The sequence below is a fragment of the Myotis davidii genome, unplaced genomic scaffold, assembly GCF_000327345.1.
Source record: "Myotis davidii unplaced genomic scaffold, ASM32734v1 scaffold581, whole genome shotgun sequence".
NCBI classification, from domain to species: Eukaryota; Metazoa; Chordata; class Mammalia; order Chiroptera; family Vespertilionidae; genus Myotis; species Myotis davidii.
Genome location: NW_006291426.1, coordinates 667,641 through 683,845, shown reverse-complemented (window position 1 = coordinate 683,845; position 16,205 = coordinate 667,641). Strand labels below are relative to the sequence as shown.

The 16,205-nt window shown below is 40.7% G+C and overlaps 1 protein-coding gene and 1 long non-coding RNA gene across 3 annotated transcripts in view; both read left to right on the top strand.

Annotated features, from left to right (window-relative positions):
• CRADD (CASP2 and RIPK1 domain containing adaptor with death domain) overlaps nucleotides 1-16,205 on the top strand; it is a 185,798-nt gene that overhangs the window by 15,522 nt on the left and 154,071 nt on the right. The window lies entirely within an intron of this gene.
• Nucleotides 922-16,070, top strand: LOC107183224. The gene is made up of 4 exons (XR_001514018.1): nucleotides 922-980; nucleotides 2,585-2,701; nucleotides 12,389-12,540; nucleotides 16,026-16,070. It is a non-coding gene; the product is annotated as an uncharacterized LOC107183224 (long non-coding RNA).

Genomic DNA, 16,205 nt, shown 5'->3' with positions numbered 1-16,205 from the left:
TATCTTTTGTTGAGTGTTGAAGGGTAGGTAGGAGTTCACTAGGAAGGCAAAAGGGGAAGGGCATTCTAAGCGAGGTAACAGAAGGTACCAAGGCATGGAGGTGCTGTGAGCACGGTGGGGTGGGATGACAGCAGCTAAGGCTGGGGGATCCAGCCCAGGACTGCTCATGTGGGCCATGTAAAGGTCCAACAGGAAATGGAGCACAACTGATGAATTTGAAAAAGGGAGTGACATGAACAGACTTGCATTTAGAAAGCTCACTATAGTGACATATGGATGGGAAGCTGGCGAAAACGAGGCAAGGAACCCAGTTAGGAAGCTGTTGGAGTGATTCAGACGAAACATGGTGATGACAAGACACTGACATTGAGGATAGAGAAAAAGGGAACGGGACTGAGGAAGATTTTGGAGGAAGAGTTAGTATATGAGTTCCCAATGGGGGATATGGGCCCATAGGGGCCAAAATTGGTTCTGGGGAAGTGGTGTTAAAAAATCTTAGCTATTACAATTGTTTGTGGTCTTCTAAAGGGCTACAGAAACTAATCATATATGTTACAGTTTTAAAATTTAATGGGAGGGATGCAATTAGGGGAAAAATGTCCAAAAAGTCTTTTTAGGGGGACAATATTGAAAATAAGGGTGAAAAGCATTGGGTTAAAACTACTCATCACCTGATTGAGCTCTGGGCTGAGGAAGAAGGAGGATTCTAGGCTGATGCTCTGATTTCTGGTTTAGACAGCTATTCAAATTCACCAAACAGGATACACAGGGCGAAAGGTTAGTGCATAGGTTATGCTGTTTATGAATTTAAGCTAATAATGACTCACATTAATTGAGCACTTATTTGAAGACAGGCCCTTTAAATGCTTTACATTTATCAATAGGGTGAAATAGATACTATTTTTGTTTCCATTTTTTCAGATGAGAAAACTGAGATCTAGCCTAGAGCCACACTGCATTTGCTTCAATGAAAATGCTCTGTAAGTTTTTGGAGATATGAGTGTAGACTAAGGTAGAAGTTCTGCTTCTACCTTTATCTTCTCAGGCACATTATTTTGGGTTTGTTTTCTTTCTTTAAATTTTAACTTCTTCATTTATAAAACAAAGCTGCCTCTTGCTCATCTCCAAGAGTAGTTATTAAGTTTAAATGAGAGGATATGTGAGTGAATCTTTTAATACATAATATGCTGTGTAAATGTAGGTAGTATTTTTAGCATTAGCTGCTACCCCCTATCAGCGGTTCTCAACCTGTGGGTCACAAACAATGAAAATAGATCCTGCATATCAGATATTTACATTACAATTCACAACAGTAGCAAAATTACAGTTATGAAGTAGCAACGAAAATGATTTTATGGTTGGAAGTCACCACAACATGAGGAACCGTATTAAAGGGTCACGGCATTAGGAAGGTTGAGAACCACTGCCCTAGGTAGTCAATAAATGCCATTTTTCTCCCCTGACTCTCCCCTCTGAATTCAGATAGCTCCCAGAGGATTGGAAGGACAGCATGAAAGCCTCCCCATTATGCCCACCATTTTTGTTGCAACTATTTGTGTGTGTTCTGACTCTTCCCCTCTCTTCAATCTCTGAAGATGACTCTGGCAATTTTTATTTCCTTGGGTTTTCATGAATGCCCTGCCATCTAAACACAGCGATTTACTTCTCAAGCAGTGGTCATTTGACATCTGCCCCTTATAGCTCTTTTTGCAGAAGTCATCAGTGACCTTTGTTTATATCCATGGACTTTTTCAGATTGCCACTCTCTCTTGCATTCTTGGTGTTGCCTCCTTCCTTGGTCATGTTTTCCTCTTGTCTCTCCATCTACTATTTCTCTCATCCGCTAACCTTTTAAATACTTGTATTCTCCCAGGTTGGGTTAAATCCTTCTTATCCTCTCACTGTCACCATTCTCCTTGGGCAAAGCCCATCTGCACCCATGGCTTGGTGACCACCTCATTGCTTACTGCCTCTAAATCTCTATCTTCAGCCCAACTAGATACCTTCACTCTGGTCCTCTGTACCTTAACTCAGCATGGCCAAAATAAAACACCTCATCTCTCAGATCCAACCTCCTCCTTCTCAATTTATTTTCTCCAGCTCAAGTAATATATTCCCCTACTCAAATAGTCAGAAGAAACATTCCCCCCCCCCAAAGTCAAGTGTTTTTTGTTTTAAATAATGTAGCCCAGATATTGCCTCTTTCTTGAAGCTTTGCATGACCCCCTAATGGCTAGCTGAAAAACTCCTCTGTTTCCAAAGCACCAAAAGCATATATCTGTTTATAGCACATCCATATTATGGTAGAATTTTGTCCTTCAGTAGACTATGAGTTTGTTTAGGGCAAGAACTTAATTTTTTATCCTTATATATTTAGAACCTAGCACATTGTCAGATACCTAGTGGGGCCAATAAATGTTAGTTGAATGAATGAATACGTGGTGACCTTATTTGTTCTCCTCACCTTTCTCTTACTCTCCAAGCACCTTAACTATTTATATTAGTTTGTTAGGTTACTATAATAAAATATAATAAAATAAATAAGACTAGGTGGCTTAAACCACAACAATTTATTTTCTTACAGTTATGGAGGTTGGAAATTCAAGATCAAAGTGTCATTATGTTTGGTTTCTTCTGAGGCCTCCTTGGCTTGCAGATAGCCACCCTCCTTCTGTTTTTTCACCTGGTCATCCCTCTGCATGTGAGTATCTCTGGTGTCTCTTCATTTGTCCTAATCTCCTTTTATGAGGACACCAATCAGATTGGGTTAGGGCTACCCTCATGGCCTCATTTTAACTTATTTACTGCTTTAAAGACCCCCATCTCCAAATACATTCACATTCCAAGGTGGGTTAGGGCTTCAGCATAGGAATTTTGGGGAGGCACAATTCAGCCCATTACACTGTTATCATTAATTTTTAAAAATTTTATCTTATTTTTCAGTTTTTCCTGGATAGCCAGCAGTTAATAACTCCTTAGTTCTTAACTTTCCATGAAAGTGATTTTTTTTTTTTTGGCATTTCTTACTGGTTGCTATTTAGTGTTTGTTGAACTCCAGCCATTAGTCATTCATACTTAAAAATTTGTTTGGTCTCTGTTTAAGGCATTTTCTAACCTGTCTGTCTGGTTATTAATTCATTTTGTCAGCATTATTAGTAGCTGTTATAATAATGAAATTTCACATGGGAAGGTGTTTCTTGCCTTTCTTATTGCTGAATATTCTAGTTGTGTAAGTACAGGTTAGTTATAGGAGTGGGTACAGCAAACTGAACCCTAGAAACCCAGCTCTGTCCAGGGCCAAATCATTTTAAAGAGGAGATTAAATTCTAAGACTAAAGATTGGCCCCATTTGAGCTGATATTTCCAGGAACATTGCACAAAACAAAATGAAAATCACCCTCGCCAGCATGCACATACCCCAACAGACTTCTAACTCCAGAACTGTACTTTGCTAAGAGAATAATTTTGTGCTCATAGTAGCCTTGAATCTTATATTCTGGGCTTCCCCCAAAATCTGCATTTTTGGTTTATTTTACATCCAGTCCCCTGAACTATTGCCCCATTTACTTCCCACAAATGCCTTAGAGACTTGCTCCCCCCACCCCCCCTTTTTTTTTTACTGCTACCCCCATCCCCAACTTCCCTCTCTTTTTGCTTGGGTTTCTCCTTTCTCAGGCTCTACTTTTCTTAATATCTCATGGACATTCCTTATTCCTTTTTTTAATTTACCTTCTTTCTTCTACAATAGCCTTCTCTTTTCAGAAACAAATGGAATGATTTCTAAGTTATTTTGACTATTTTTCTTGCCACCTTGCCATCTTGCTTTTCGTGTAAAGCAGAGGTCAATTTCTTATGGGTGGAATCCAGTCCAATACCTGTTTTTATAGGGCCTGTGAGTTAAAAATGTTTTATTTTTCATTTTTAAAGGGTTGAAACAAAAACAAAATGAAAGAAGAATACTTCATGACATGAAAATTATATGAAATTCAGATTTCAGTGTCTATAAATAAAGTTTTATTGGAATACAGTTGTACTTATTTGTTTACATGTTTTCTATGGCTGCTTTCACACTCTACCAGCAGAGTTGAGACCTTGTGTCCTACAGAACCTAAAAAATATTTACTGTGTGGCCTTTTACAGAGAAAGTCTGGCCACTCAAGAGTGAGAAAGGCTGGAAAATAGCTTTGCCTGACAGGGCTCAGCTTTGTTTACCTTTCTTTTCTTGGTGCTTAACAGAGTGCTAGATTAAACCTAATGCTGAGTTCTAAAATTGTTTTGAGAGTCAAAACTGGAGAAGCCTTTCTTCAGGGCAGACTTTTCCTGTGAAAGAATGTTATTATCTTTGCCATTTCTTTTGAATTTAATTTTGCCAGAAGAGGTTTATCATATCAGGGCCATCGAACCTTTTCTTTCATTTCTAATATTGTGCATAAGAGAGAAAGATTAGGTAAACCAAACAGACGAATTTCCTTTGTACTCTGCATACTCACAGGAGGATTTAATTACAGTTTCCTCATGGTTTAGTCTCAAGATTTTTAAGTATTGGGGCAATGAGATAATGTTAGCATTTGAGTACTAACCACAAAAAAAATTAAGCAAGGTTTGTAGTCATGAGCATTTGCTTTTTGTTCCCATCCATTAGATATTTTGTGTATTTTTATGCCTGCCCCCCACCCTCCAGCCAATCTTGTCTTTGTTTTTTTATCTTCTTTGAAGGAAATAATTTGTCATTGAAACACAAACCTGACAGGTAATGCCAAGCAAGGGTAAGAATTTCTTCCCATTCCCCAAGATAGCCATTGTGCTCTTTCTCTCTGTTATTCAGAGTGTGGCTATATTGGGTTTCTTAATTCCCTCAGGCATTTGTTAATAATACCTTTTGAGTGTTCACCAAGTGCTGTGGCCTTTAAAAGGCATCAAAAGGATTACATCAGAAATAGAAGGTAGAGCCCTTGTCTTTCAAGGAGTTTGTAATCTAAATGGCAGGAGAGGGTGGCATGCATGTGAATTTCTGCACATTTAACAACAGGCTATAAGAATTATCAGTGAATGGAGTTCCACCAGAGCATGCAGCATGAGGATTGATAATGGGAAGGTGGGTAAAGTAGAGCATGCTCCTAGGATGATTGAGTTTTTGAGGCAGGCAATCCTTGATTACTAGGGAAGAGGTTAGTTCAGACAGAGCAGATGCTGAGTACTTCCTCCTAGATATCTTCCCAGGATGCCTTGCTAGAATGTTAAACCTATTATGGAAAATGGAATGAGTTTTTTTCTCCTAAATTCAGGCCTCTTTTTGTCTTCAGTATTCTCATCGATGTCATTTTCTTTCCTGAATTAAGCACCTGTCTTTTACAAATTCAGTTCTTGAATGAGTGAGTTTTATGAGGGGAAGGACAACAAATAGATTGTTTGGATCAAATGAATTCTTGTGTGTGTGTGTGTGTGTGTGTGTGTGAGAGAGAGAGAGAGAGAGAGAGAGAGAGAGAGAGAGAGAGAGAGAGAGAGAGGGGAGGGGGTGGTAAGAGAGAGGAAATGAGTTGATAGATGATCTTGATGTCTAGGCATTGGATTTGGGCTTGATAGTTAGGGGAAGGAGTCTTGGGTGTGAGGAAACTGGCCTACGGAGAAAGAAAAATACTACTCCAACTCCCACCTTCCAGGGCTGACTTCATTAACTGCCCCACCAGATTTCTCCAGATTTTTGTTGAGATAGAGACTTTCATTCCACTTCTTATCTTAACTAAGAAAAGCCATCCTGAATTGGCTTCAGGTTGGTGCTGCTGGTAGGCCTGATAGTAATAGGCATTGGGGAAAACTGAGAATCTTATATCTTAGGTGATATTTGACTGTGTCTCTGCATGGCATGAAGATGCTCAACTCTGCAGTTCCCCTTGTGAAAGGGAAGTATCTCAGCCTTTTCAGGGTCTTCCTGCCTCCAGACTTCTTAGTGCCTTGTTTACATTGTCCTTGTTATGCCCAGATTTCAGGATCCCCAGACGACCATCAGGGAGCCGAGTCCAATGCAAAAGCAAAAGAGCCTTTATTCGAGCTAGCTCGAGCTTTCCGTCCACCACACTCGTCAACACAGTGGCATTGACTGCTGCCCAAAAATGGAGGATCCAGGGCAAGATGGGGGGCGTAGCCCTCGCCCTTTCATCCTGATGTTAGCAGCAATGTTGGACCTTGGTGTAGCAACCTCGGTTCTTGAGTTTAGCAAAGAAAGAATTCAGACCTAAGAACTCTAGCACAAGAGGAAGTTTATTTAGCATGACATTCAAAGAGAAAATTCAAGGGAGCTGCTCAGAGAGCTGCTTTGGTTTTCTAGAAAGAAAGTCATAGAGGCAGAAGAAGTGAGCCAGTTAGGCTGGGTGGACTCAAGAAACAAGGAATAGAGGCTTAAGAAGGGTTCTTAGAGCTTGGGAGAAAGAAAGCAAAGATATATGCCTGAAGAAGGAAGGTGTGGGTGTGCACTGGGTCCTTTGTCTTAAGGGTTTTTATGTTTTCTAAAGGGGGGAATTTTATGGGAGGTCTACGGGGAGGATCTCAATAGAATATTCATCAGTTTTCCAAGTGCGTCCTTTAATATGCTGATTCATCAAAATGGGTCAGGGTGGTGGTCTCTACTGATTGGTCAGTGCTAGGATCATTGGTCATTGCATCTGGTCCTGATGCCATCCATTGCCTTGCTTCATTTTGTCTTGTTGATTTTCTAGGCCTGGAGCTAAAATACAACTGAGACCTAGATGTTATCTCTAGTATGACCAAATCTCTCTTTCTGTGGTCAATAGACCTGAGGCTTTGTTCCTAAGATGATTTGATGCTGATCAGAACCTCATTGTCCTGAGGGCTCAATGCTTAAGGGAGTGGTCCTGCAAGGGAGAAGGAGGCAGGTGGTTTAGGGTGCTAGATGAAGCCAGTTTGAATTAGCTGCCTATCTCAGTTTCCCCATTCCACTTGCCAAGGAATTTTCCTGGCTTCTTACTATTCTTACTGCCTTACCATCACCCTGAACCTGTATCTCTCTTTTCTTCTCTACACTCTAAAAAACAAAGAAGCAAACTCCAAATCCCACAACACTTTAATGCAGAACTTTGCAGATTAAAATAACTTTTATTTTGTTCATGATTTTGTTGGGTTAGGAATTCAGGAAAGGCTGAACTGGGTGGGGCTAGATGATCTGCTTCTAAGATTGCTTCTTCACTCTTATGTCTGATACCGGGGCTGAGATGGCTGACAGTTGGTGCTGGCTCTCGGGAAGTGCTCAGCTGGGCCTGCTGGTCTGAGCACCGACAGGTGATCTCTACATGTGTGCTTTTGTTACTCACATAATGGCAACTGGGTATCTAGAGGGACCATTCTCAAAAGGTGTGGATAGAAACCTTAAGGCTCAAGGCTTCTTATGATATAGCTTCATAAGTTCCAGAACCCCATTTCTCAAATAACTTATTATGATTAACCCAGGATAGAGGAGGGGAATTATTCTCCACATTTCACTGGGAGAAACAGCAAAGAATTTGAGGCCATCTTTATTGGCTGACAGTGGGATAATATCAGGATAGCATTTATTTCATAGCAATTTATGTCTCTCCTGAGGTTCAAGAGGCTTAAAGTACAGATACTAATATTTAGTTTCATGTAAGGGTACCCCATTCCAAGTGGTACAACCTTCATTTAAGCAAAAACTCTGATGTAATTCATCCCAGTCATTTAAAGAATGAAAACTCTAAAAGTACATGAGTGAAATCTCAAAATATCAAGAAAGATGTCAGTCCCCTGAAGTTATTGTGCAAACTAATTTGTCAAAAGAGTTCTAAGGAATCAGATCTTACAGCTGGAAAGGACTTGAAGGGATTGCATCACCACTATCACCTTACAAAAGATTTATCGAGCACCAGAACCTGGGAATGCAAAAGATAGTAAGACAGAATTCTTGCCCTATATCTTGAGATATAGTTGAGGAAATAGGACTGATGCATAAAAGATGAATATAAATCCATGTAATGGAATGTAGACTGAGTGGCAAATAAAAATATAGGTGATATGTGTATAAGAAGTAATCAGTAGAAGCTACTGGGGCTGGGTCAGGACTGGGAAAGGGTATAAGGAGATGGGTTTTTCATTATACTTAAAACATAAAATCCAAGTTATAGGCCATTACCTCTGTGACCTGGGCCCCTGCTTCATCTCCTTTTCTACCTCCTTTACCTCACTTGTAGGTCTCCTTTGAATATGCAGGTGTTTCAAGACCTTTGCAGTAGTTTCTTCCTCTGCCTGGAATGCTCTTTCCCCAGATATTCCCATGGTTAGTTTTCTCATTTCAATAGATCGCTGGTCAAATATGCCTTCCTCAAGCCTTTTCTGACCACCCACCCTATCTACTTCCTACCTCTCCTTACTATTTATCTTCATGAAGGAAGGACTGTTATCTGCCTTATTCATCATTGTATTTTTAGCATCTAGAACAATGTCTGGAAAATAGCTTGTACCCAATAAAAGATGGTTGAATGAATAAATGAGTGAATGAAGAATCCAGAAACAGGAGTAGGATTTTGCAAAGTGGAGAACAGATGATGTTCCTGTCTGCCTGCAAAGTAGAGTAAAAGAGAATCAAAATGTACATGATACATTTATAGATTATCTGTTTCAACACATGACATCAGGTTCTCATTTTACAACTTGGGCCCTTCAAACCACCCTCTTTCTTGCTCCATGTGATAAACATTATAATAGGGCTTACACAGGGGATGATTCATTCAGACCAGAATAGCTAGGTCATGCCTGGTCTCAGTTGTAGGAAAACTTGCCATTTTTTGAAAAATACTCTGTACTATATTCCACTTTTTTGTCTTTGTTCTTGTTCATATTTCCATGTGGAATATTCTGCTTTTTGTCTTGAACTATTGAAATTCCACATGAATGATCCTTTTCCTCCATTGTACTTAATATTTACATTATTTGATTATCACATAAACACATTCTTCTTCAATTGGAAGTATTTGTGTACATGTATTTCTTTCCATTGAATATAAACTCTTAGAGGTCAGAGCTTGGGTCTAGTTTAGCTTTTATTTACCCATGTTAGTACATAAGAGAGTCTTACTAAAAATGTGTTAAACTTAATTGAAATGAGTAATCAGTACTTCAGCTTGTAATGTAAAATAAATACATATGCCTAGAAATCAGAAGCAATGCTAAATTCCTGAAGAAACTAAACAATAGTGAAGTATCTTCATTAGGGTTTTTTTCTGATTGGTTTGATCTGTTTAGCATCTTCACATTGCATTCATGTTTACAAAGGGCCTGCAGAATCAACAATTCACACATTTTTAAGTTATCTATTGCTGCCCAGCCAGTTTGGCTCAGTAGTTGAGTATTGGCCTCTGAACCAGGAGGTCATGGTTGGATTCCCAATCAGGGCACATGCCTGGGTTGTGGGTTCAATCCTCAGGGGGAGCCTGCAGGAGGTAGCTAATCAATGATTCTCTCTCATCTGATGTTTACCTATCTCTCCTATGTTTCTCTCACTTGCTCCTCCCTTCCTCTCTGAAATCAATAAAAATATATTTTAAAAACTTATCTATTGCTGCATAGCATAATATCCCCAAAATTCAGTGGCTTAAAACAATAACAGCTTATTATTTCCCACAATTTTGTGGGTTGGCTAGGATCAAATGAATGGTTCTTCTTTTCCATGTGGTGTTGACTAGTATCACTAATATAGCAGATGCTTTGAGTTTTAGAGCTTGGCTGGGACTGGAATGTCCAAGAAAGCTTAACTCACATGTCTTATGTTAGCTGTAGGCTGGGGCACCTTCATTCTCTTATGAAAATAAGAGAATGTTCTCCAGTATCTAGACTAGCCTCTTTATAGCATAGTGTCTCAGTTCCAAGTGTGTGAATATGGAAGATACCACTTCTCTCTAGATCTTGGACTGGCACAGCATAACTGCTACATTTTGTTGCTCAGAGGGAGTCACAAGACCAGGCCATATTCAAAGAAAGAAAAGTGAACGCAACTTGATAGGATAGGTAGCAGGTAAGCAGATGGGAGGAATTAGTGGGCAGTGTTTGCAGATAGTCCACCTCAGAATGCTTAGATATTCATTAGAATAATTAATCTTTTCAGTGAGAAATAAAACATTCTTTAAACAGACAAATAAACACTACTGATTTCTGAGAGGGAGAGGGATAGAGAGATAGAAACATCAATGATGAGAGACTATCATTGATTGGCTGCCTCCAGCCCCTCCCTCCCTCCCTCCTGCCACCTGGGGTATGTGCACCGACTGGGAATTGAACTGTGACCTTCTGGTTCATAGATTGATACTCAGTCACTGAGCTACACTGGTCAGCAAAATAGAGCATTCTTTGATAACTTCCAGAACTTCAAGTATTATTTGAACCCATGGTTTTTAATTGTGAATTGTTTATAGAGAGAAACGCTGTGCACAATTTGGGTTTAATTGAGCAGCAGCTGAAGATGATCACTGACTGTGTTGCCCTTGTTTTCTGCTTTTCTTGCCTTTCAATTGTTTGTATATGTTCCCCTTGTTTGATTGGAGGTTGGAATCAGAAGCCAAAGGATCTGAAGGGTGGTCTTGGACTCTTCTCTGGTTCTCAGTGTAACCTAAGCAAGTGACTTCATTAGCAGGACCAGTAAGCAACAGGCCAAGAAGCAAAGGGAAACAAGCCTGTTGCTCTGGGCTGATGTTATACTGTTAACAGGTGGCAGAGAGAAGCTAGAACTACTCAACTGCTGTTTGGCTTCCATTTTCTCTGTCCTGTTTTCTCTAATTTCTTTTTTTCCTCCTATATTTCCCCATAGCAGCTACAGGAATCTTTTAAAAATATAAATCAGTAGGGGATAACGTGCAGATAAGGACACATATGTAATATCTTAATCAATAAAAAATATATTTAAAAAATATATAAATCAGATCATGTCATTTGTCAGCTTAAAATACTCCAATGGATTTTCACTGTACTTAAAATAAAATACAGACTCATCATGATCATAAATTGACTCCTGCTCTCACCTCTCCAACTTCACCTCCTACTGCTGTCTACTCCCTGTTTATGTTTCAGCCACATTTTATTTCTTTGTGTTCCTAGAGCCTCCCGCTTTCCCTCCTGCCATGCATCCTGCCTAGAATTTGAGTTCATCCCATCCAAAGGCCTTCACACTTGGCATTTCCTCTCTCTGGAACAATCTGCCCTGGATCTGTGTGTGTGGCTGGTGCTTCATTCAAGACCCAGCACATAGGATCTCAGAGAGACCTTTCTTGACCTCCCAGACTATAGTAGTAACCAGGAACTCTCACAATTTCTCTGTTTCTCAACTTTCTTATCTATACAATATATATTTCATAGAGTTATAATGAGGATTAAATTATCTAATATTTAGAAGGGTATCTGACATATAATATGCTCTCAAATGTTAGCTGTATTACTATCTTTACTATCTGAAATTCTCCTGTTTATTTATTAGCTTGTTTGTTTTTCATTCATCATGAGAATAGCTCTTTGCAAGCAGGAACTGCCTTTGCTTGTCTTACCGTACATCTTACCTGTATTTCCATTGTGTTCACATATACAGTAGATTCCCAACAAATACTTTTAAAATGAGTAAATAAAAGATAGGAATGGTTATCCTAAACAGAAAAAATTATTGGTGACATGAAATTAAAGCTTGTGAAAGTTGAATAGATTGTACAAGACTGTCTAGTAGTTGCTCAAAATGAGTTTAAGATTTTTGATCCAGAAGAACTCTATTCAAGGGCACTGAAAAAACTCAGAGATCATTTATTAAGTTTTATTTTATGAAATTTTGATAGTGGAAAAATGTTGGAATTGTGAAGGTAAGTAAATGCAATCCCGATTTCCAATAGTGAGGAATATGGTTCAAAAAACCATAGGCTGGGAGGGAACTTTATGCTACTTGTAGAAATAATTCTAGAATGGATTATTAGAAGGATGGTTTGTGAATATTTAGAACAGTGTTGTTTAGTGAGAAAGTGGCCTGGAAATATAAATATCTATATAATTTAATTTGATGGCAGAATTGAGGTGAGAATAAAGACCTGATTCTGCTCCAGCAGTGTTTTCAAAGTGGGATCTTAGCGCTCCTCAAATTCTATACAAAATAGAATATTTTTTGTATGTTTTTATTTTGAGGATAAGCAAAAAAACAAAAGCTGCTTTTAAAGACAGTTTCTCAGTTGGGGAACATTGACCTCTGGAAGTACAAAGGCATAGTCTCAGAGGTCCATGAAATGTAATTCCCCTTGCAGTCCTTCAAAATAGGTCTGTGCAGTACTCTAGATTGAGAAACTTAGCACTGCAGTATTTTGCCAATTTATCTAATTAACTACCTATTATTCCTGTACAGAAAACAGCATATGTTCTTCCATCAGACCTGGACTATTCAATACAGTAGCTTCTACCACATGCAGCTGTTAAACAATGAAAATGTGACTACTACAAATTGTTATGCCCTGAAGTGGAAAAGCCATAGTGGAGTTCAATGACAGTAGCAAAAATGTAAAATCTCTCATTATTTATTTTATTTTGAGAGTTTGTTGAACTAATGTTTTTGACATATTAGAAAATATATTATTGAAGTTAATTTCCCCCTTTAAAAAATGTGGCAAGTATGCTACTAGAAAATTTAAAATTACATTTTTTGTATGGCATTATTAGATGGTGCAGCATTACAATTTGTTGCCTCATTCATGAGGAAAGGTTGAAGGAAATGGTGAACATCACTGTGCAGATGAGGTGATATGACAACTGTTTTCAACCATTTGGATGGCTCACATTCATAAAAGAGATTCTATTCCCTTCTGTATTCCTCAGAAGGTAAAGGAAGACAAATATAAATGTCAAGTTAATATAAGAAAGACCTTTCTAAAAATATTGTCCAAAGATAGTACGGGCTCTGTCTAGAACTGGTGAATTCCTCATCATTATACATAATTCGAGCAGAGGCTAGACAGCTGCCTATTTAGGGTTAGAGAGTTCAGGTGTTCAAAATTTCAATCCTGAGATGAAAACAGACAAAGGGTTGATTTTATAGAATATGACATAAATGGATTCTGAAGTATACTTCACTTTTTATGTTCTTTTCCTCTAAACTTTCATATGAATACTAGAGGCCTGGTGCACGAAATTCATGCGGGGTCAGGTGGGGGGGTGGGGGTCCATCAGCCTGGCCTGTACCCTCTCCAATCCAGAAACCCTCGGGGGATATCCGACTGCCGGTTTAGGCCTGATCCCTGCAGCCTGATCACCTCTAACTGCCCTCCCCTGCCGGCCTGGTCACCCCTAACCGCTTCTTGCTCAGCCCCTGCCACCGTGGCTTTGTCCGGAAGGACGCCTTGCCCTCCAGTCCCCCAATATCCATGTATTTTTGTATATGTGTGTATGTATACATATTGTTTTTTGTTAATCCTCACCTGAGGACGTTTTTCATTGATTTTTAAATTAGAAGGGAAGGAGAGAAATGGAGAGGGAACCATGGCTGTGAGAAAGACACATCAACTGGTTGCCTCCTGCACATGCCCTGACTGGATCCAGCCAAAACACCTCCAACAGGGCCAACTGCTGGCAGCCCACTGGGGCTCAGGCATTGAGCATATGGTGATTTTGTTTCTGCTTCCATTTCTGGTAGAGGTCCCACTTGTAGGAGCTGCTGATGTAGCAACCACTTTCTGTCTTGATCTTCTTCTTGTCCTCCTGTCCTGACTGTCCCACAAACTGCTTCTTCTTCTGGTCCCACTTGAGCTGCTGCCACCTCTTGGTCAGGTTCTGGGCCTTGTCCCCCATCAGGTCCAGGAGAGCGCCAGCCACCTGCTGTTCAAAGGCGCCTCTGTCCTTACCAACACTCAGGCCCCATTCACTGTCAAAGTCCTTGGGCCCATAGGGAACATAGAAATCCTGGTCCAGCAGTAGGGCCTCCTCCTTCCACTTCTTGGCTCCCCGCTCAGGTCCTAGCTGCTGCTGTTTCCGGCCCACAGCCTCTGTGAAGATGTCCTCTACACTCTCTCTCGCTCCTTCTCCTTCTCTACCTCCTCCTCCTCTTTCCCAAGCTTCCACTCCTGCCTGGCCCTGCTGGAAGCTGGCGATGACCTTGCAGTCCTTCTGCCACTTGGCCTCATTACCTGGCTGTTCAGATCCTGGCTGGAGGCATTGATCTCAAAGATGGTCGCCCGCCAGCAGTACTGCTTGATGCTGTCCATCAGCCTCAGCCACTAAAGCTTCTCCTCGAAGCTCAAGCTGAAGAGGGGGTACAGACCCAGCCCCGTGAAGTCCAGCTCTTTGGCCCATTTGATGGACTGTGGTGAGGGTGCCGGCCGCCAGCGCACATACTGCTGCTGGGTGTTGTCAGCCTTTGCAGCCCAGGCCCCACAGCTGCAGTGACGCCTCCAGGGTGTTCCACAGGCCTCAGTCCCCGTCGTCTACCATGTTCTGTGGCACCCGCCCCAGCATGCTGTCCATGCCTACCACATCTGAGGGCCAGCCCTCCGTCCACACCTGTGGGCTCCTTGTGGGGGCCAGCGAGAGTGAGGGCACAGCCCAGGAGCAGGTGCAGGCCCAGCTGGTAGGGGACCTCATCTGGGGCCACCAAGGAGTAGGCTGTGCCACTTCGGCCAGCCCGGCCACATGACCCATGTGGTACAGGAAGAGCTTGCCCTTGGCTGGGCAGCTAAAGTTGAAGACATTGTCTGGAAGCGGGATGTCCAGGCCCTGGGCCACCAGGTCAGTCACAATGAGGTGGAGCACTTGCCCTGGGTGACCTTGGCCAGGTTGATATTGCAGGCTTTCTGGTCCAGGGCACTGTAGATGTGGTCGCAGTTCACCCTGGGACCTGAGTGGCTTCACTCTGGCCTGGGACCTGGGCGGCTTTGCTCCGGCCCCGTCAGCAGGCACCCAGGACCAGCGGCTTCCCTCTGGCCCCGCTTTGTCCAGAAGGACGTCCGCCCTAATTAGCATATTGCCCTTTTATTAGTATAGATTTTTTAGTTGAAGAGCTTTGTTGCATTCTTGGTTTCAGAAATATTCACTCTAAGCCTAGTGAATCTGGTGAGCAGTGTATCAGGAATGTGCTTGGCAACAAGTGGAAAAACAAAACACAAAAACAAACTGTCAATGGCAAAATAAGTAGGGATTTATTTTAATCATATAACAAACCTGGTATCAACTGCATCTGGTATTGGTTTTTTGGCTCAAAGGCATCAGGGTAGGTGTCTCTTCTTTTCTCTTGGCTTTTCATTTTCTTGTGGTAACAAGATAGCTGCAGCTATCAACACAGTATCTGAAAGGCTGGAAGATAAGGGGAAAGAGGCTGTCACTTTTATCAGGAAAAGCAGTAATCATCCCAGAAATAGGACCAAGCACACCCCCTCTTTTGTTTCATTGGCCAGCACTGTCACATTGCAAGGGAGGCTGCAAAGGGAATGTTTGCTCTTTGGGTATCTAGAATGCAGACAGTACAGAAGGAGGAGGTTGGAAATAGAGGCTGTGTTTTGGGTTCCTTAGCTCAAAGAACAGGGTCTGCCACAGGTAGTCTTAGGTGTGATTGAGCGCACTACTCCCAAGCCAAATTCAAGTGTTTTGGAGTTAAAAGAGAACATGACCCAGTCCCCTCTTTTTATTAAAAAATTTTTTTTTCATCAAATGGTTTTAGCTTCTACTGATGATTATTGCCTAGGTTGAGTTTTGTTAAACAATACCTTCTTTTTAGAGATGAAAAAACTGAGGACCAGAGAAGTTCATGCCTTTGATTCTTATATAAATGACTTGTAGGTTAGGAATAAGACTTCTTACTTTGCTCCCTTTCAAATCTCTAATCTTCATTAGCAAGGAGAGCATATTCCTTCAAAATGATAAGACATGTAGGATATAATTGTTTCTAATCTTGCCTTTTTTTTACAATAGATTTAGACATTAGACATTTGTCTTACTACAAAGGAATTCTGAGTATATGAATGTAACATGTATTTTATTTTTGTTCATCTCTTCATTAGCATCTTATATTTCCCTATCAATGTTCCCTCTGACCCATTACTGGCAATGTTCATCTGAGTTTCTGGTTGTCATCAGCTGTTGCACTTGCTCCTTAGGTATGCAGTTGCATGTCCTGTTTTGAAGAAGAAATTATTATTGATTAATTAAGAAAATAGAATTGAACAAGATGCCACTATTAC